We start from the raw sequence: 23132 nt of genomic DNA, 5'->3' as shown, positions 1-23132 counted from the left end.
TTGTAAAATGTTTTACTTTTTGATGGCGTGTTTCCCAATGACACTTCCATTTTGTTACTTATTATTACAAAATGTTTTATTGTATAATAATGTCCCTTTCTATCATGACGGTGGAATTGTCACAGTCACCGACCCCTCAACTTTCAACCAATCACATGCATGCTGCCTCTCTGAGCATAACTAAAAAAAATATAAAGACTGCTACTATGCTATAAGATGCAGGACAGCTTACTAACTAGACTTGGATTTGTGTCTGGATTGTTTCTCCTCTCCAAGGTCACTTTTGCGATGAGGTGGTTGGATATTTTGGGCGCTGCTCATCCACAGGTACAGCGGATCAAAATCGTCCAGTTGAAGCGGGCAGCCCATTCACGTCATCTACATCAGAGAGCTGTGGACGAATAATAGCACCATTTTCTCCGGGTGTCTGTGATTCTGTGGGACCATTCAGCCCCCCGAGTGGCGGTCTTGATCAATAGTATCTGTGCTGGTGTGAAGCCTTTGTTCATCCCACCGGCTCGCATCTGAAAAGACTGTCACCTGCAAATGCTGCCATGACAACTCGGGCTTTGATGAGTTATTTTTGCTGAAGCACATTTTATTGAGGACAGTCTACCTGTAATTTGAGCTAATTGATTCGCTGTCATTTGTTAATCCAGTAGCACACAAACACAGAGGCTTGTTTAAATGCTGTTCTGAGGCGATCGGAGCTGAAATGCTTCTCCTGCCACCTATGCAGTGCTCGTTCAACTCCCTTTATTTATATTTTATTAACATCCTCATACGACCACAGGAATGAGGAAGTATCAGACCACCAGTAACTAAGTTTCACTTGACAGATTTCTTTTCCACTCCGGTGTTCCAAATGAACAGAAAGACGTGGGATCTCATTGTCCCCTGATGACCATCACGGGCTCCTCCAACCTTGATACTGGAATGAAATATCTTCTAGACTTGGTTACATAACGTGTTCTCAGGTTGTCAGTGTATAGTTTTCCAAACAAATACACACAGGAATTCTTTTCAAAGTAGGAAGGGATGCATAAAACTCTAGGGATTATGGTAAGTGAAAAGGAGAACCAAGTAATTTTGTCATCTGTCTTCTCTCTGTTGTCGTCATGTTTCTCTTTCTAGTCTCTGTTTGTTTCTTTGTAATTGTTGTGAATGTCTTTCTGGTCCTTTTTGCATCCCTAAGCCATTTCATGTGTCTTTGTGGTCATCTGAGTCTCTCTGTACCCGTTTTATGCTCCTATTTAGTTGTTTTGCATCCCACTGTAATCACTTTGTGCTTCTTTGTCGTCGTTTAGTGTCTCTTCGTATTCATTATGTGTCTTTTTGTAGTGATTTTGGGCTCCTTTTTGTTGTTTTTTGCCTTGTTGCCCATTGAGTGCTTTTTCTTTTTAGATAACCAATATAAACTTTATGTACACATATTAGCCCCATGCTCAGTATCCCAGCTGACAACAGTGCCAGTAAGGCAGTTTGTTGTTTGGAGAAAGTTGTAAAGAGGCCTGGTAAATGGTTCAGAAGGATGAGCTGATGATCTTGCAACAATCCACCTGCTACTGTTGAAAGAGCAAAATCGTTTTACTCAACCGCCTTCTAATAGGGAAGTGATCAGTGCAACAGCTGATGTTGGAACTACAGCAGGGACAAACCAGTAGACTTCATTCTGACCTCTTCCTCTGAAATATGAGCTATTATTTATTCCCTTCTTATGGTTGATTTAACCTATCTTTTTGATTTAAAAAAAGGCAGTTTCCTGTCACTCTTTCTACAGATAACAGCTTTGTCAAGACACAATTCAGGATTCAAGAGTCCCGGAAAACTGGAAGTTGGCAAAAGGAAACTCGAGCCTTCTTGAACACAACAGTGTGTAATCACATGTCAAAAGTCATCAGTGTCTCACTATGACTGGCTGGTTTCACAGCACACTCCTTATCATGACAGGCCAGCATGACCTATTGGTTAAATCCAGGCTTGCATAATCAAATCTCACATGTTCTTCAACTGTGGACATAAATGACTAAATGTGTTTGTTCTGTGAATGCTTGACATGAACTTGCACAAAGTAAAGAAGTTCGAGTCAGTCTGCAAGTTTTAAATATATCAGATTAAATGATGTGTAACATGGCCTATGGTCAAAAAGTGTTGATCTTATCTGAACACTGAGTTACGCAACCAGTTTTACTTGGAATTGTTTCTGTCCTCATCAGGAGTGGACTGGCAATCACATCGTTAAAATGGTTAGACACTTTCGTTTATGCCTGCCCAGATTTCCTCTCCAGCCACAGTGTTAGTTAGTTAGTTAGTTAGTTAGTTAGTTAGTTAGATAGATTTATGCAAACTTTTTAAATCATCAGGTCAGTGAGATGTGGCACTCGGCACTCAGCAAGAAAAGGGGACCTGCTCCCCCTAGTGGTGGAGTGAGGCAGGTGCACACCTCACTGCGTGCTGCGCTGCAAAGTGCAGTTCAGTGAGCGCAGGCTAAAGGTGTGTGGTGACGTTGACAGGGAATCACTAAATCATTGTTTCTGACAGTCCTCACCATTTGCACTGTTTAAATCACTTGGTGTTTTATTTGCAGTGGGGACTGGTGTGTTGTGGACTGGGCCCATGCTTTGTGAACATACTGGGAAGTGAACTGTGCAGATTAATCATGACAAGGCTCCTGATGTGTCGTCACTGCATCTGCTGTGATACTGAAAAGCTACACTGATAAACAATCTGATGACTCAGGTTTCCAGCAGACAAAATCAACTAAAAGCTACTGCAATGGAAGCTGTAGAATGACAGTGGTTTATTTTCCAGCGCGCCATACCAATCAGCTGATAGACCATGGACTCGTCATGAGAGGCTACATCCATTTCCCCCATCAATATCAGGAGTTAATATGAGTAATTTAAAAAGATAAGCAATTTCAAATGTGAAATGTGGTTGGCAATTGAATGGGGTGTGTGTGTGTGTCAGGGATAGGGTTAGAAGGCCAGAAGCAGAACAAATAAGTGGGCACCATCAGTGACACAATGTCAACAGTGGGGGACTTTAAATAGATGTGGAATGCTTCAGACGTTTGGTAACAAATATAGTTATACCTACAGTGAACTGTGTTAAGATGATGCTCGCTGCCCCTTTGAGCGCTGGCTGGAGCTCCCGTGTGAATAACGCATACATGCCAGCACCAAGCAGAATCGATGTTACCGTTTTACGCTCTTCAATGCAAACATTTTTTATGAGTTTGACAGAAACATCATTTGTTCATTGCTCAGAGCTCATTATAAGCCAGTCAAGGAATCTAGAACTGGCTTCAGGCTGTCTCTTACTTAATGCTTCGGTGCTATTTTATTTCTTTCCATAGCTCACTAAAATAAGCTTCACTTCTATAGCAATGTGTCTATAAGTACGCCAACTTGATCTACAGCCCTTGCTGGATCAAGACTGCTGGGCTGGAGTATGTCAGAGAGGCTTTTGACATCACCAAGCTCTTTACAAAAAGGTAACCAAAAGCCCTGTGAACTGTAAATCTATCTGAGCCAGAATTCCTTTTGCTTCCACTTTTCTATCACCACTATCCTCAAGTGAACTTTTCAGAAGAAGCCTCATATCTGCTGGACTCCTGTTGCTCAGATTACAACACGCCATGTATCTGCATGCCCACCTCCCAATCATGACCGTTTATTTTGAGTTCTAGTATAAATTTCTTGCCAACTGGGTTAAGTCCCTTACTGAAAAACTGACAATGACCTGGTTCCTCCACATTATCCTAAGCTAGTGCTACGTAGCTTCAGGCTAACGTTAGGTCATTGCCTTTCATAATTTTGGCTGCTGTGCAGGGCGGAAGATCCAGCATCGCCTTCTCCTCCTCCAGATGCACCATTTTTTCTAATCATTTTTTCTAATCATCCGACATTAGCCTACTGCCTGAGTAAGCTAGCTGTTAGCCTACTCGCACAGTTGAACTATTGGGGACAAGATCTCTTCTCTAAATATGCAGTCAAATCGTCAGTGTAGAACAACTGCTCATCAGTAACCACTTTAAAACTTACTTCAGAGTGATGTAGTTAAAGTAGGTCCTCTCGATCCATTTGTGTTTTGAAAGACGTTTATTCTGCCTCCCGTGTTTGTCTTTCCACAGACGCTACTTTAACCTTGACGTGCAGAGACCTGTCAATCAACTGAGGTGGCGTCTGAGGTGTCCAATCAGGTTCCAGAGGTGGCCAGCGCTACCAGGGCATCACTGTAGCTCCGCCCCTTTATGAATGTTCATAAAATATTACTTCATGAAAATTCTTTTCAAGAAATTTCAGCGAAATTAAGGCAAATAATTACAAATGTAAAGCAATTTCAAATGTGAAAACTGTTTGGTGAGTTAGTGAATATGTGAGTATTGGTTGTGACTGTGTGACAGGCATAATAACTGGCAAGAAAAAAAATCAGATAAAAGTGGGCACCATGAGTGATAGTCGGACGACGAGAGAGGTCTATAAATACGGCTGGAGTTCCTCGCTGATATTGTAGGAGCTAATGCCACTGAGCGTGCTCCCGCTTCATAGCTGGTCGAACCATGCTGCTGAGCATGGGTCCCGCTAACATCAATGCATGTCAGCCCGCTTACAGGACAGGCATTCCCGGCCATGAGTGACGGTAGAGACCGGCTCCCTGCTCATAGGCCGGGGAAAGCCACAATACAAGCCGGCTGCCAATGCATGATAATGAAGCGGTAGAGCTCCGGTGGGGTTAGTTCCTACTTTTGCAACTAAAGAGGTAGTAGTAGTGGGTTATTAAGTTTTATATTTCATATCAATGTGAAAACTTTAATGAGTAAATAAATATATATTTTTTTATTTTACTCTCTCATTCCGACCGTGTAATAATGCTAAACCATTTATTTAAGGAGTTGTCGTCACTTCATGTGTAAATGGTTCAAAGGGGAAAATATTTTTTTTGGGGGGGGGGGGAGACATTAGAAAAAAAGTGATGAAATCAGAGCCTGCATGCCTTCTAAATGTGGCAGGTTGACATAACATAGTTAGATTGTGTTCTTTAATAGTGGTGTCACTGAGTCCTTGTTTTGTCATTTGCCAGTTCCTCATGATGTGACCCTGCCTGCATTTGGGGTGTCGTGTCACGTGAGCACTGACTGAGCTGATGGTGGGTTGAGGGTTTGTTGTTGCTCATGTGAATCTTAATTTGTATTATTTATGTGTAAAGCAATAAAACAAAACTAAAAAAGTGAATGCATCAAATATAAGGATATTAATGTTTAACATCTAGTCCAGAAATGTTTGAACACACATTTTTTGCCACAAATTTCTATTTTTCTGTATCATCATGGAGAATGCATAAAAGCAGGCAATTAGTTATGTATGGTTCATTCATAGTGTGATTTATAACTAAATAACTTGTAAAAGATACCAGCAGGAATGCAAGTCCTGCAATCAAGTGTCCCTCACTTAAACTCAAAGATAAGCTTAGAAAAAAAAAAAACTCTCTCAGTCTGACACAATCTCTGAATCAGATTATTTGATTTTTTTCTCTCTTTCACCATAGTTATGTGAAAAAGGAAGCATGTGAGGGAGTTCAGTGGAAAAGCTGATCCCTGGGCTCTGTGGTTAATAAAGTGTATTATTGACTGTTAACAGTTTATTGTATGTAAGGGCTGTTGATAAGGACTGGATCACTTGAAGGCAGTTTGGGCTATATTTGTTGTCAGAACAGTAACAACAGGAAACAGCTGATCCAGCTCGGACCTTCACTCACTCATTTTCATCAAAACAAGATGAGAACGTTATCGTTGTCCCTTTTCTTCTGTCACATTTCATCACCAGGTTAGATCACATTATCAGTAATGGTATTCAGTGTTAAGTAAAGGTTTCATAAAAAATGAAGCAGTTCATAATGAATAAAGAACTGATATTATAGACAGACACACACACACACACACACACACACACACACACAAAGGGGACAAACAAACACCGCTGGTTTGTGGAGGTTTGTGATGGAAACTAGAAGCTAAATGAGCAGTGATGAAGCTGCTGTAACATATAAAGACATTGTTGTTGAGCGTGTGTGTGTGTGTGTTAAAGAGTATAAAGAGTGTATAAAGATTGATTATTATTAAGATTATTATCATTATTATTATTATTATCATTATTGTTGTTGTTGTTTGTTATTATTACTATTATCATTATGCATTTTATTTTAAAGCTCCTTTCAAAGCCCTCAAGAACACCGCACATAAGAACAACAGTACAACATAAACAGGAGACAATTCAGTGAATAAAAAAATGCAGTTCCAGGAGCTGGGCACACAATTCATACTCAGCAGTCCTCACCATACAGGAAGTCAACCAGGCCGGGTTGGGCAGGGTTGAGCTTCTCAGGTGAAAATAGTACAATAAAGTTTAATAAAGAACAGGCAAGAGTATTTTATTTAGTTTTAGTTTTATTTTATTTATTCCTTTTTTAGCATTTAATTATTGTTTCGACATTTGCACTAAATCGTTTTCTGTTTTTGTTGTATTGTTTGTTGTTATGTGCGGTGTCCATACGTGCTTTTAATGCCGCCTTTTAATAAAATTAATCATTATTATTTATTAGTAGACATGCGGTTGTCTAGAGCGCCACATGCTGGAGGGCTGCCACAAATTAAAGAAAATGATTTTCTTTTTTGAAAATAACAAATGAACAAAGACAGACAGAAAGAAAAACAAACTGTGCCTCCCTGTTGTTTGTCATGTGCACTAGGCACCTCTGATATGCTGACGCTATGGACTCACCATACCACACCCCTTTTTTTCGCCGCGCGAAGCCGTTATCTGCGATGGCCGAGCGGTTTAGATAGATGTCACTTCGCGTGTTCCCAGTGCGCATGCGCTCAACCGTTAAGAACGGAGGTTGGTTGGATCGAGTCCAGGAACGGACCAGACTGCGCGAAGAGTGCGCCCTGTAACTAGAGAAAGACTCCGCTGATTGTAACAAAAATGGCTGTTTTGAACAGAGTTGTATGAACGACTAAAGAGGCTTGCCACACTTTGGCTGCTGATGATAGGCAGGTGGTCTTTTGGAGTGTGGGGGTCACTCCTGTGGATCTTGTTTGACTCTACTGTGGCATGGCAAGTAGTCAGCAGCATGGACACATAAACACAGACGCCTCATTGAGCGGGTTGGCCCGTTGCAGCGATACGTCGACGTCGCCGTCATATTGGATGTGGCAGCTCAGCCCCGTGAAGTAATACAAGTCAATGGAGTGAACTTTAAATAATGCTCCTTTTTACAAAGTGCTGTAAGTTAATGCCTCTCATTTACACATTCACACACCTACCAGTATCTTTGATAAACAGATTAAATCCATAAACAACGTCTGTGACGTTCTCTGACGATTATAAACATTAACTGCTCCTGATAAACGTGCAGTATACAGGTAGGCACCAAACGTCAGCATGTATTTTATAATGTTTTTATGAGTGTTAATAGCTGCCAATGTATGTAATGCTGCAACGGGCCAACGCGTCTGTGTAATGCTGTTACTGTGTTGATACATGACAGTTAAATATTGAATCTGTGTTATAATAACCAGACCCTGACATGTAAATGTGACGTCTGTGGGACTAAAAAGCACAATACAGTGAGATTGACAATCTAATAACTGCATATATTATTTTATTATGAAATATGATATTGTGTAATGGTTTAATATATATATATATATATATATATATATATATATATATATATATATATATATATATATATATATATATATATATATATATATATATAACCGTCTGTGTGTGTCTGTGTGTGTGTGTGTGTGTGTGTGTGTGTGTGTGTGTGTGTCTATTTTATAAATATGTGCAACATATAGGTATTATTATTATTATTATTATTATTATTATTATTATTATTATTATTATTATTATTTTTATTATTATTTCTGCATATTCTTGACTTTGAGCTGTAACGCTGTAATTTCCCGTCGGGGATCAATAAAGTATTTCAGTTCTGATATTATGCAGTCAGTCGTCCATATTTAATATTAAATTAGATTAACCAAGTTGACAGTATGGTAGACAGACATTTACATGTGATCTACATGATCTAAACTATTCCATTGTAGCTCTGCATGTATGCTTAGGCTCGTTGTCCTGCTGGAAGGTGAACCTCCACCCTAGTCTCAAGTCTTTTGAGATCAGCTCCCATCAACTCAGACCAGCTTCCCTGTTCCTGCTGAAGAAAAGCATCCCCACAGCATGATGCTGCCACCACCATGTTTCACAGTGGGGATGGTGTGTTCAGGGTCATGTGCAGTGTGTAGTTTTCTGCCACACATAGTGTTTTGCATTTAGGCCAAAAACTTAAATTTTGGTCTCATCTGACCAGAGCACCTTCTTCCTCATTTTTGCTGTGCCCCCCACATGGTCTCTAGATTTACACTTGTTGGACTTTGGTGCCCCCTGGTGGGAACATCAAGACACTGTAGAAACTCTGACCTGATTACAACAAATGTAAATCAATCAATCATCGAAACACCATCAATCAGATTTAAAATAAAATAGCAAAACAAATAAATAAATCGCTTACATATTGTACAGTCATGTACACATGACTCTATACTCTTTACATAAGAATGTAATGTCACCTCTGAGACAGAGAAACTGTAATTAGTTAGGTGAATACCAAAATAGTTTCTATGAAGATAATTAGCCTCATGATATCACAGCTGATCATTGTCAAAACAAAACAGGGAAATTAGCAACATTACAGCAGCAAAGGAGAGCAAAAACAGAGCATCAATTAAAAACAGTTTTAATGAATAACTACAAAAGTCACCAACCTCAGACACTGACTTCACCTCATCAAAAATAACTACATTTAAGCGGAGTTCATTACAGCGCACATGAAATGTAAATCTTGCATCACTCCTAATGCGTGCAGACACACCAGAATGCTTCCCACTCATTACAGATGTCCTTCAAGATTATTCTTGTAGTCCAGGCCATGTACATTGTAAAATGTAATAAGTTGCCCTTACTTAAAAAAAATATGGAAGCTCGTTGCTTCAAAAAAATGTAGTTAAAAAAGTTAAAGTTATCAAGGCTTGTTTACTGTCAGTGGGCAGTACTAAATTAAGTAGTACATTGAACTAACTGTTTTTGTGTGTGTGTGTGTGTGTGTGTGTGTGTGTGTGTGTGTGTGAAACTTAATACCCACGCTTTGTGTCAACTTGTTTTTTTTTTTTCATTTTGTCTGGACTGCTTGATACAAAGTGAACCCCACTTAATTCACTCAATACCCTCAACTTGACACTTTTAGTTACACTAACTCATCAATTTTAAGGTTCACCTAATGAAATCAAACAAACTAATTTCCTTGAACTTAAGATAATTCTGCTATAACAATTACAGCAACACTTTAACAATTTATAAGTAAACTATAATAATACCTTAAAAATCATTCATTAAGAACACTCATTGGGGGGCAGCCAATTAGCTTACCTGCAAGACCCCATATATCCCTGTCTATCTATTTCCTCTCTATCTTCAGCTCTCACTATCTAATAAAGGCAAAAACACCCGAAAAACATACTAACACTCATTGTTGTTTCAGCATTTATTTCAAAACAGTCATAGAACCAACATTGACAGATCAAGGCTGAACAATAAATATTATTCCAATTCTCCAATTCAAAATCTACATTACCTTACTTGTATGTAATAAACTTACAATAATCAATACAATGATAGCTCTCCGTAACTTTGTCATATTAAGTATTAAGTAACAAACTGCTCGCACTGTGATCTTTGTAATGTATTTTACACTGTTGTAGCAGCAATATAAAATGTATCTATTATTCAGCCTCAAGTGTTCAGTACCCAAATATCAACCTCTCATACATTCCAGTACAAAACAACTGACTAAATAACATACTGCAGACTGTTGAGTATGAGGTTTGCATATGTTGCAGAATTGGACAAGGCAAAAATAAAATTAAATGTTTGAGTCTCTGCATCCAACTGTCTCACAACATTAAACAAGCAAGCAGGACCTCCAAATATCAGTACATATCTGATCAAAACTGAAAAACAACCAGTGTTTTTTGTCCTAAACTGAGCATCAGTCGTAGGATTAAACCAACACTACAATTTTCAAAGAAAAACATCACTCCTTGGGTTCTCCATTAATATTAAGCATTTGTATGAAATATGACAACTCCATTAAAAGTTTTCCCAAGACATGAATGTAAATAACCTTTGCTAGGTTCCTGTCTGGCCACATTGTCCTGGCTTCCTCTTTTTGAACACTGACTGATACATTTTTGACTGTAAAGGTTTTGCAGTGCTATCTGATCTGATAGCTGCTGACACTTCACTGGTTAAACTCAGTAAACTGTTTTTCAGAATTAGTAGTTTTGGTGAGACAAGTCTTTGATATTATCGATAACAATACTTCCCTCCAGAATGATGGCAGTGGAGATGGGCTGGAGGTTCACTGAGCTTGGACCCTGGTGAGGACCATCTTCACTAACAGTCAGCACACCAACAGTGATAGCTTCCAGGGCCTCATCTCTCTAAAGACAAACACACACATTCTTCAGAATAGCAAGTTTGCTACGCATGGGATTTGCTGTTTTAATGCATTTTTTTGTGTTAGGGCTCTTAATACGCATTCTCACGGCACTGTAACACTATAGCCAAAGAAATCTGTGGTATAATTAAACGCAAGGTTTACACAGAGAATTAAAACATACCTCTCAGAGTAATAGTGGAGGAATTTCTGCACAAAAAACCTGCACACATTGTACAAAAAATGTACAGACCTCACTATGTATTGTGCAGGCAGAATTACAGCTTTGTCTGTATGAGTGCTGGATATAATTTCTCAATAAATGCAGACCAAACAGTTTATGTGCAAGTACTTACAGGGCATGTCTTGTAGAATTCACAGGAGTCGTCACTGACTAGAATGGAAATGCCATTGAGGAGTGAAGTGCTGTCACGTCTGCTGTCTAATGAGACAGAGAGAGAAAAAATCAGTTAACAGACAAACGTACAGGGCACAAGAACAAGTACGACAGGGAATGAAATAGGTTGGTCTGCATCATTCAATTTAGAACTTAGTATCATCAGTGTAGACGACACTTACGGTTATTTACAAGTGGCAAAATGAAACTACTCACCATCCATCTTATGTGCTGCATCAACTCAGTGAGTCTCTGGCCAGCAGTTCCCTTTTTTGTTTTGAAAAATTCAGTGAAACGTGGGGTGTCCTGGTCCAGAGCCTCAAAGAAGTGTCCCTCAAGATCTCCTACTGGTGATTCTATTAAACTCAGCAAATACCTGAAAAAGTAGAGAGGAGGGGATGAGGAGGAGAACCAGCACACTGAGTACATATCAAATCCACTGATAACAGATGTGTAAACTGGCAACCATTACAGTTTGCAAGATAGAAAGACAAGATACACTTTAAGCCTGCTTAAATATACAAGTTTCAAACATATCAGACTAGTGCATATACTACTTTCTACCCAATACAAAATACTGATATGTATGACTGAATCTTGAGTGTAAGAACAAGATTTCTTCAACTTGGAAGGAATGTGTATTAATGTTCCGACAAGTGTGCTGGCCACACACTTGAATTTGTTTTGTTTTGGCATTATTTTATTGGTTGGGAACTTTGGGAAAGGGAAATGCAACCTTATAGGAAGGTCAACCGTTCAAGAACTATTCAAGACAAAAATAGCAGCTTACCTGTCTTTCCGTGAAGAGTGCTGGCCATCAACCATGCTCTGTACAGCAGGCTCCTGTTTTACAATTTCTCGTCTGCGTAGTGGGAATGATTTGTCCATCATCTGTGGGATGAGAGTGCCATTTGGTCTTTTTTTTCTTCATTTCCTCCACAAGAACCTTTCTGGTATGTTTGAGGCTTGTTTCATCATGTCCTCCTGGGTAAATTAAGCAGATAATTTGCTTCACCTCTTTTTGGCCATTTGATATTCTTGCTCGATGATTCTCCATCTGGGTTGCTTTTACATCTTTTCCCTCCATTAATTGTTACATCCTCACATCCAGCTTTGCTGCTCTTCTAGCCATACCACCCTGGCTGAGGACCCGGCTCAGTAAGGCATGGGTGCTTTCCAGACGGTGCTTTTGCAACACTGCTGAAGTAGTCATCTTTAGGGTAAGCCTTGAAACTGTACATTGTCTCAGCAAGCTTCTCTAGTATGTCATTTTTTCAAATCTCGTGGTGGAGTCATATGTGTTCCATCTTTCATAACGGCAAGATCTCCCTGTCTAAGTCTGTGCTGAACATCAACTGACAGAATGGGTGTGTCAAAAAACTCTGGCTGTTGTTGTCTTCTTAGCAATGGTGAGGTTCCAGCAGTCGACAGGATCTCGGCGTCTGCTGTGCTGCACTCGGTGTCTGATGTTGTGGTGGGTGATGACAGGGCTGTTAATTGGAGAGTCACAGGTGGGATGATTTTCAGCATAGCTCTTTAAGGCAAATCTGTTATTTCAGTCAAACTGCAGAGAGCATTATCAAAGTCTTGATCTTCTAAAATGGGTGAAGCCATTTTATTTTTTAGGCTACAGTCCACTTCACCAATCAGAACATGACTGACGAATGATAGTATAAAATAAAATCATCAACATCATGACATTTGATGCTTTTGTGATAAAATGCAATGAATAAGATCCGCAACTGCAACCAAATACAAGTTGTAATTTGAAAAGTGCACATCCTATGCATACTTGTAACTATAACAAGACCTGACAACTCCTTCAAACGACTGCACTGTTTGTATGATGACTCTCTGAGCGTCTCCTTCTTATACGTCACCCCTCTCTCCTCTCTGTACTCAGAGGCACATCCGTTTGATGTTCCACTGACAGCCAATATCACACAGAGGGAAAGTGTGCAATAAGTCAGTTTTCTTTGAAGGAATTATGCAAACTTTTTAAATCATCACATCAGGTCAGTGAGATGTGGCACTCGGCACTCAGCAAGAAAAGGGGACCTGCTCCCCCTAGTGGTGGAGTGAGGCAGGTGCACACCTCACTGCGTGCTGCGCTGCAAAGTGCAGTTCAGTGAGCGCAGGCTAAAGGTGTGTGGTGACGTTTACAGGGAATCACTAAATCATTGGCTGTAACAGTAATATAGCAGAGTCTGAGTTTGAGGAAAATGATTCTGGTGACTGAAGTTTTTGAAAGTTACAATTTCAGCACACTCAGCAAACATGATAAGATACAGCTATAGTAATCTAACACTTCATCATGGAACCGAAATTTAAATCCATTTAAACTACGAAGTACTTTTTGAGTACTTAGTATCACTTGTAACCATTTTGATCCCCTGACTTTTCCCCTCATGAGGTCCCATTTGTCAGGCTTGTTGACCACAATCATTGAAAATTAACAAATTCAGCAGATTTCTTCCGATTAATCATCAACGAGGCTCCCGCTGTGTGCTGCTGCACCCCAAGGTGTTCACCACCACCACCACATCTCTTCAATTTGTCAAAATGTCGTCCTTGTAAAGCTCCTTCTTCTACAAAGTGCTATAAGTTAATACCTCTCATTTAGAAAAACAGAGAGGAACCAAAAACAACACATTACTTTCTCTGATAATTATAAGCATTAACTAGTCCTTATATGTTCAGTATACAAGTAGGCATCAAACCACAGGATGTATTTGTATAATGTTTCTGAGTTGTTAATGAATGTAACGCTGTTACTGTGATGAGAAATGAAATATTGAATCTGTCTTTAATAACCAGATCCTGACATGTAAATGAGACATATGTCTACCATACTCTCAACTTGGTTAAACTAATTTAACTTTAAATAAGGACAACAGCATAATATAGGCAACAGAATCAGAAATATTTTATTGATCCCCGACGGGAAATTGCAGCGTTACAGCTGCTCCCATTCAAAGTCAAGAATATGCAGAAAAAATTATAATAATAAAAATTTGTCTGAGTGATTGGTATTATTAAATTATTAAAAATCACTGTATTTATAAAAATGACGTTGGTGCTTTTTATGCCCACAGATGTCACATTTAGCCTACATGTCAGGATCTGGTTATTATAACACAGATTCAATATTTAACTGTCACGTATCAACACAGTAACAACTTCACACACACTGGCAGCTGTAAACACTCATAAGAACATAATAAAATACATCCTGAGGTTTGGTGCCTACCTGTATACTAAACATATATAAGCAGCAGTTAACGTTTATAATCATCAGACAACGTTACATACCTTGTTTTTGGTTCCTGTCTGTTTGTCAAAGATTGACTGGTACATGTGTGAAAGTGTAAATGAGAGGCATTGAGTCTCCTCAGCAGCCATAGTCTGATCAATATTCTGGCTTGAGTTTTTAGTCATTCATACAACACTGATCAAAACAGTCATTTTTGTTACCATCAGCTGAGCTTTTGTTTAGTTACAGGACAGACAGCTCGCGCAGCCTGGTCCGTTCCTGGACTCGAACTCACGAACCTCAGGATCGCAGCACTTGTGCGCATGCGCACTGAGAACATTCGAAGTGACATCTACCTAAACCGCTCGGCCATCGCAGACAACGGTTTTGTGAGGTGATAAACAGGGGTGTGGTCATGTGAGCTCATAGCGTCAGTTTGTCAATGCGCTGAGCATACATCCACCAACAGCAGGGAGACACAGTTTGTTCGTCTTTCTGTCTTTCTTTGTTCATTTGTTATTTTCAAGACAGAAGAGCATTTTCTTCATTTACAGAACCCCTCCAGCATGTGGCGCTCTAGGCTACCGCATGTATAATCATAAATGATAAAGATGGACATCGCACATGACAACAAACAGTACAACAAAACAGAAGACAATTTATTGCAAATGAGGATAAATAGATGAATAAATAAATAAATAAATAAACAAGTAGGTAGGTAAGTAAGTAAGTAAGTAAGTAATTATGTCCTATGTCAAGAGCCGGCCCTGATTCTCACTGTATCCGGTCTGTAGTCTTCTGCAAAATCGTTCCCATGAGAAATGTAATGTGAGTCCACACTGCAGATGCAGGTTTTTTTCAATAAATGCCACCTGAGGGTAATCCCTGGTGACGTCACGTCAGTCAAAGTGCAGACCCTCTATGACGCAGAGTTTCCTGGCCGGGTGCGGTGGCGCGCGCCTGTAATCCAAGCTCCCGGGAGGCTGAGGCTGGAGGATCGTTTGAGCTCAGGACCTCTGAGCTGCAGCGGACTATGTCGATCGGGTGTCCGCACTAACTTCGGGATCGATATGGTGCTCCTGGGGGAGCCCGGGACCACCAGGTCGTCTAAGGAGGGGTGCACCGGCCCAGGTCGGAGACGGAGCAGGTCAAAGCCCCCGTGCCGCTCAGTAGTGGGATCGCGCCTGTCAATAGATGCTGTAGTGCAGCCTGAGTAACACAGCGGGACCCAGTCTTTATACACTCTTTATACTCTTCAACACACACACACACACGCTCAACAACAACGTCTTTATATGTTACAGCAGCTTCATCACTGCTCATTTAGCTTCTTCTTTCCATCACAAACCTCCACAAACCAGCGGTGTTTGTTTGTCCTCTTTATTTGTGTGTGTGTCATAATTATTATGAACTGCTTCATTTTTATGAAACCTTTACTTAACACTGAATATCATTACTGATAATGTGATGAAACGTGACAGAAGAAAAGGGACAACGATAACGTTCTCATCTTGTTTTGATGAAGATGACGCCCTTCCTTTTTCACATAACTATGGTGAGAGATAGAAAAAAATTACCAAATAATTTTGATTCAGAGATTGTGTCAGACTGAAAGAGGTTTTTTTTTTCTAAGCCTATCTTTGAGTTCAAGTGAGGGACACTTGGTTGCAGGACTTGCATTCATGCTGGTATCTTTTAAAAGTGATTTAGTTATAAATCACACTCATGAATGAACCATACATCAATAATTGCCTACTTTTATGCATTGCGTGATGACTGTGCCACATGATACAGCAGCTGCTTTGGCGTTGCTAGAGGACATTGTCAATGCCCAACTAAGTTGATAGTCAGGATTTTCCAGTGATTCTTCAAACTCATTACATACTGTACAGGTACAATAATAAAAACAACACACCTGTACGATCACGGTGACCTCAGCCACGACATCACAACTGTTGGAAGCCAATCATGGTCAAGTATGCAAGTAAACACTGAGACAAACAGAGAATGGACTAAACAGTGAAGCAGGAGACATTGTATGTCCTTATTTTAACTTCGGAAATTAGAAACATTTGCATGGTCATTGATTTAATTTTTTTTTTCTCTTTAAAAAAAAATTAATTAATTAAATTAAATTAAAAAAAAAATCATATGATACACAAAACATTATTCAAAGGAGAATATCTCTTATGTAATACTCTTAAATAATACAAATTAAGATTCACATGAGCAACAACAAACCCTCAACCCACCATCAGCTCAGTCAGTGCTCACGTGACACGACACCCCAAATGCAGGCAGGGTCACATCATGAGGAACTGGCAAATGACAAAACAAGGACTCAGTGACACCACTATTAAAGAACACAATCTAACTATGTTATGTCAACCTGCCACATTTAGAAGGCATGCAGGCTCTGATTTCATCACTTCTTTTCTAATGTCTCCCCCCCCCCAAAAAAAATATTTTCCCCTTTGAACCATTTACACATGAAGTGACGACAACTCCCTAAATAAATGGTTTAGCATTATTACACGGTCGGAATGAGAGAGTAAAATAAAAAATATATATTTATTTACTCATTAAAGTTTTCACATTGATATGAAATACAAAACTTAATAACCAACTACTACTACCTTAGTTGCAAAAGTAGGAACTAACCCCACCGGAGCTCTACCGCTTCATTATCATGCATTGACAGCCGGCTTGTATTGTGGCTTTCCCCGGCCTATGAGCAGGGAGCCGGTCTCTACCGTCACTCATGGCCGGGAATGCCTGTCCTGTAAGCGGGCTGACATGCATTGATGTTAGCGGGACCCATGCTCAGCAGCATGGTTCGACCAGCTATGAAGCGGGAGCACGCTCAGTGGCATGAGCTCCTACAATATCAGCGAGGAACTCCAGCCGTATTTATAGACCTCTCTCGTCGTCCGACTATCACTCATGGTGTCCACTTTTATCTGATTTTTTTTCTTGCCAGTTATTATGCCTGTCACACAGTCACAACCAATACTCACATACTCACTAACTCACCAAACAGTTTTCACATTTGAAATTGCTTTACATTTGTAATCATTTGCCTTAATTTCGCTGAAATTTCTTGAAAAGAATTTTCATGAAGTAATATTTTATGAAAATTCATAAAGGGGCGGAGCTACAGTGATGCCCTGGTAGCGCTGGCCACCTCTGGAACCTGATTGGACACCTCAGACGCCACCTCAGTTGATTGACAGGTCTCTGCACGTCACGTTCAAAATAGCATATTACGGAAAGACAAACACGGGAGGCAGAATAAACGTATTTGAAAACACGAATGGATGAGAGGACCTACTTTAATTACATCACTCTGAAGTAAGTTTTAAACTGATGAGAAGTTGTTCTACACTGACGATTTGACTGCACATTTAGAGAAGAGATCTTGTCCCTAATAGTTCAACTGTGCGAATCGGCTAACGGCTAGCTTACTCGCACAGTAGGCTAACCGTTAGCTAGATCTTCTGCCCCGCACAGCCGCCGATGTTATGAAAGGCAATGACTAATGTTAGCCTGAAGCTACGTAGCACTAGCTTAGGATAATGTGGAGCAACCAGGTCATAGTCAGGTTTTTCAGTAAGGGACTTTAAATCAACTCAGTTAGTACGAAATTCATACTAGAGCTCAAAACAAGCTGCCATGAATACTCAGTGAGTATATCAGTGTCCATGTAGCTTGTTTGGTATTGTCAAGGCCTAAACTGTAGCCAGTTTACTGAGAGGGGTCTGGCAGCAGACCTTCAGTGTGGGGTCGCTTCCGGTGCAACCTCCAGTCTGAGGACGGGAAAAAACAAACTTTTTTAGCGTCTCCCCAAGGACTCGTGTATTTTCGGCTTTTTATTACTATCGTATCGCGACAGCAGGAAGTGACTGATTTTATTTCTTCAAAAAAAGTTCTGAATACACGGATCTTGCACGTTTGCCGTCTTAATATACATCGTTTTCAATATATGTAATTCTAAAGTACCCAAATTACTGAATGTTATAAATGTGGGCTCTTTGTTATTTTAAAGTTAGGTCAATGGCGGATAACGTACGCTAACTGTTTATATATAACTGTGTTCAGCTTTGTTAAACTTTTTAGTTAAGCTAACACAGGTATAGGTCTTAAGATGTTGTTGATGTCGTCCAGATGAGAATGAAATTAAGATTTAAAGTTTTGCTATCGCTCAGGCTGCTCGGTTTACTGAAATAAGAAGTTTTCACCCAGCGTGTAAAGGCCGTATAAGCTAATATTAATCTAATGCAATCTTTGGTACTGCAAAGTGCCACTGTTTACATGTCCTCAGGCTCTTCCATTACACGTGACAAATCTGTTCTCAATACACAGCAAATGAAGGGGTCCCAGATCTGGTGAAAATTAGTTGTTTAAGTTTTATTGTATTTGTAATTTTCTCTAAGGGGAGAGTTGTACATAGCTCAGACAGCCACCTACACTTGGACTTTTGGTGTTTCTCCATGAGAGGGCTGTTATTCTCTTTGCCATTAACACACGTAAGTCTACAAACATGTGCTGATATTTCTTTATCTTCAAGTCATCTGGATATAGACCCAATAAAAACAACTGTGGGAGTAAGGGTATCTGAATCTGTAAAATGTTTTGAATACGTAGTTTTATTTCTCGTCAGAATGTTTGTATTTCTGTACATTGCCAAATACAATGGAAAAATGTGCCTTTTTCCTTCTCTCGTTTAATACAAACATCAGGTATAGCCCTGTTATATCTGTTAAGTTTTTTAATTTACCAGTTGTATTGTAATACTTTCAGGCGAGTGTTGGTAGTTCTCCACTGTGCTTTAGAGGATGCCTCCTCCCATTTTTCTATTGGGATTGCCTCTTGTAGATCCTCTCTTCATGCCTCCAGCTGTCCTGCAGATGTTTCTGTACTTCCGTCTACTTGGCATCTGTACATTTTGGATATTAAACCCCTCCCTAAACAATTCACACTCATTAATTTTTCTATGGTAGACATTTCAGGGATACATAATGTTTGATTTTGAGGTGTTCTAATGAAGTTTCTCAACTGTAGGTATTTTTAAAAAATGATTACGGGGTATGTTAAATTTATCAACCATTTCTCCAAATGTCAACAGCACCTTTTGAGAGTTGTAAAGGTCTCCTATTTTTCCCAAACCCTTAATAGCCCAAGATTTAAATCCCCCATCTGTTTTACGTGGAGGGAAGGAGTCATTTCCCCATATCGGGCTGAAGACAGAGAGGACATTCCTCTCTGATATTTTTTAACTTGATGCCAGACTACAATCATATTTTTCACAACAGGGTTTTTTGTATTCTTTTCAAAGGTTTTTGTTCTTGCTGATTACAGGTATACTGGGACGGGCAGACTCAGCTGGAGTTCCTTCATTTCCTTCCAGCGAGGAGCATCTCTTTCTGTGAAGTAGAACAACAGTGTTCTTAGTTGAGCTGCCCAATAGTACCAGAGTGGATTGGGACATTTGAGTCCCCCTCTGTCATAGGGTAAGTACAGTAGAGACAGTTGTGTCCAGGGACGTCTGTTATTCCAGAAAAATGTAACAAACAGTCTTTTAAGTTGAGTGAACAGGTTACTTGGAGGAGGAAGTGGAAGATTTTGAAACAGATACAATAGTTTGGGCAGTATATTCATTTTGAGGACATTTATTTTTCCTATTAGTGACAGTGGTATGTGTGACCACCTTTACAGAAGCTTTGAAATTTCTTGCAGTATTGGTTCATAATTACTCTCTACAATATACTTAAGTTGTAGGACAATTTGAATGCCTAGATACGTAAAGCAATCCACCGTTGTAAACTGTGAGCTTATTTTAGGAGGAGCTTTATTTTCCAATTGATTTAAGAACGTTATTGACGATTTTGATTTGTTTAATTTGTATCCTGAGATTTTTCCAAATACTTCAAGGAGTTTTGATAATTCAGGAATTGATTTTTCCATATTTTTGAGATATATTATTACGTCATCGGCAAATAGAGCCAGACGATGTTCTTGTTGTCAAATTGATATACCTGTTATATTCTGGTGTGTTCTTACTGCTATTTCAAAATAGTATTTAATCTATTCATCCAAGAAAGTAACAAATCCAGTATCTGCCAATCACTTTGTTTTAAATCTCCATTTGGGAATATCACTAGACAAATTGGGACAGTAGACTAAGGAGTTTGGGGTGTGGTCTGACAGGAGTATGGCATCATAGTAAACCTCTTTTATTTTACATTTTAGAAGCGTTGAAACCAGAAAGAAATCTATGCGAGAATGAGACTGGTGTGTGCCAGAGAAACATGAATATTGTTTCCCATTGGGATTATTTTCCCTCCAAACATAAATTAAACTCATTTCTGGTGAATTACACCCCTGCTTCTTGGATGTGACTGGTCCACTCCAGAACTTTTGTCTTTCCATCCTCATGTGTCAGGTGGGTTTCTTGAAGGAATACCATATTAGACTGTAATGTTTTTATGTTCGATCACTGATCACATTCTCATGTTCTGTTGTCTTTTCCCTCAGGTGACTGAGCCTCTGGAGCTGGTAGGGATGGACTTGGTGGGTAAACTTACACTCACAGGTGGTGGCAACCAGTACATATGTGTCATGGTTGATTATTTCACCAAATGGGCAGAGGCCTACCCACTAAAGAGAAAAACAGCAGTCGAGGTGACAAATTGTCTTTTTGATTTCTTTTACAAATTTGGTGCACCTAAAAGACTGCTAACAGAGCAGGGCAAAGAGTTTTGCAATAAGGTACAGTAATGATGCATCATTTGTCCCCAGTATGCAACCACTGCTGTACTGACTTGCGTCATCTTTATCCAACTAATCACTCGAAGGTCGACTATGAGCTTTGTGAAAAGCTAGGCATTGAAAGGAGCCTTTGTTCACCATATCATCCACAGACCAATGGCTGTGTGGAGAAACTTAATGGAACAATACAGAGGTATAATTTGTTTTCAATACTGGAATGAGTTGTAGCTCTCTCAATATGACATTAAGTTGCTGTTGTTAGCAGAGCAGCATCTGCAATTCTAGGTCTCTGAACAAAATGGTGGCAGATCGTCACACTAAATGGGACCAGTACCTGCAATCTACACTGTTCGCCCTGCCAACCAAAAAACAGTTGACTACAAAATACAGCCCATAATACTTGATGTTTGGGAGGGAGGCGAGGTACCTCTCAGAGGTGCCACAGCACTTTGAAGTAAGATTGTTTAAAGTTCTCACCCTTGTGTGTGTGTGTGTGTGTGTCTAACCACTACACATGATTTGTTACAGAACACAAAGTCATGAGCCTCATCAATTTGGAGGAACCCTGTGCTGGCCTTAAGAAGAGGGAGGAGGTCCACAGAAACCCTCTGGCAAATATAAGGAAGAGCCAGCACAAGGTCCGGAAACAGAAAGAAGATGGAGGCCAGGAGGACAAATTTTAAAGTGGTAAGCGGCGAGCTTGTCCTCCAGAAGAACATTAGACAGGAGCAACGCAAGGGAGGGCAAGCTCGAGGCGGATTTGCTTGGCCCCCTGAAAATTGTCAGACTAGAGGGGAAGAGTGCAGACCTGGTGTCCCACAAGGGAAAGCAAAAAATGAAGGTGAACATAGACCACCTGATACATTATGTCCAGCCAGAGGAGAGGGTCCCTGGCAAACTAAGAAAGGTGTTGGTTTCCTCTCCTCTGGCTGGTCCATCACAGACACAACAGACACACTCTCACAGCACACATGCACCCACGTCTGGAACACCAGCCTGCTGAAAATCCCCGGGACCCGCAAAGGATACAGAACGTGAGTTCTGTAAAGATTCATGAGTAAAGATTCATTAAATCATGCATTCATGAATCATGCATTTCACAAATTACTGTCACTGATCTTCATCCTTGTGGTAATCAGGGACATATGGGCAGGTGGCCGTCGAGAGACACTTTGGTCCAAGGTGGAGCCATACAAAGTGTTCTCTGAAACACTGCAGCACCTGGCCCCAGGAAAGGAGCTGGAGACGGAAGTAATCTCTTGTTTTAAGTTCTCATTGTTGTTTGAATATTTTCCTCTCAGTTAGCCAAGTGTACCGTCGTCACTCTTGTACTCACTGATTGTCAGTGCATATTTATATCTGATCTGCATGAGGACAGGAACAAAAATGGTTGACTTTTTCACCATGTGTGACATCTGGCAGGGATCCCAGAGACAGTATAAAAGAGTGAGTGTCATGTCTGCCAGTTCCTATATAGTGACATTTTATACATTGAGATGTCTCTGTGGAAAATACGTTTTTTTGCTTTTAGCTGGATCTTGTCAACCACGATGTGGCCGGCTGTATGTCATCAGGGTCACTGGACACTTGTTGTAATAGTTAACTGAGTGGATACAAATCATGTGACTATCCGGTGTACAAGTGGATGGCTGTAATCATCATTTACATTTCCATAGATTATGTGAGGATCGTAATGGGCTGAGGTTAGAAATAATGAGCTGTGATCAATGTGTCTGTGTAGAGCACTTGTTCGTAGACATTGTCTGGCAATCGGACGATGGCAGACCTGCCAACTTGTACGCATTTTGCGTACTCAGTACGCATTTTGACCCTTAAGTACACTTGTACGAATTGCTGCTCGCCCGTTTCAGTTTCTAAGCAAGTTCAGATCTATGAAATTGCTTCTGCCGCAGAGCCACAACAATCTGGAGGAGTCAAAAGTTTTTGGCCAATCAGAGCGCTGCATTTTAACACCCTCGTCTACCTATCCGTCCTACCAAATGCTCCGCGCGTTCAATTCAATTCAGTGTCTTAATCAAGCCAGGCCGGCCAGATAACTGATCTGTCTTCAGCTGTTTGATGTCACTGCCGATGCAAACAGCATTGAAAAGGTAAAATTAAGACGTTGAGTTTACCCGACGGTGT

Source organism: Acanthopagrus latus, chromosome 6, assembly GCF_904848185.1.
Source record: "Acanthopagrus latus isolate v.2019 chromosome 6, fAcaLat1.1, whole genome shotgun sequence".
In the NCBI taxonomy this organism is placed as follows: domain Eukaryota; kingdom Metazoa; phylum Chordata; class Actinopteri; order Spariformes; family Sparidae; genus Acanthopagrus; species Acanthopagrus latus.
The sequence above is the reverse complement of the archived record's forward strand: the minus strand, read 5'-3'. Positions refer to the sequence as shown.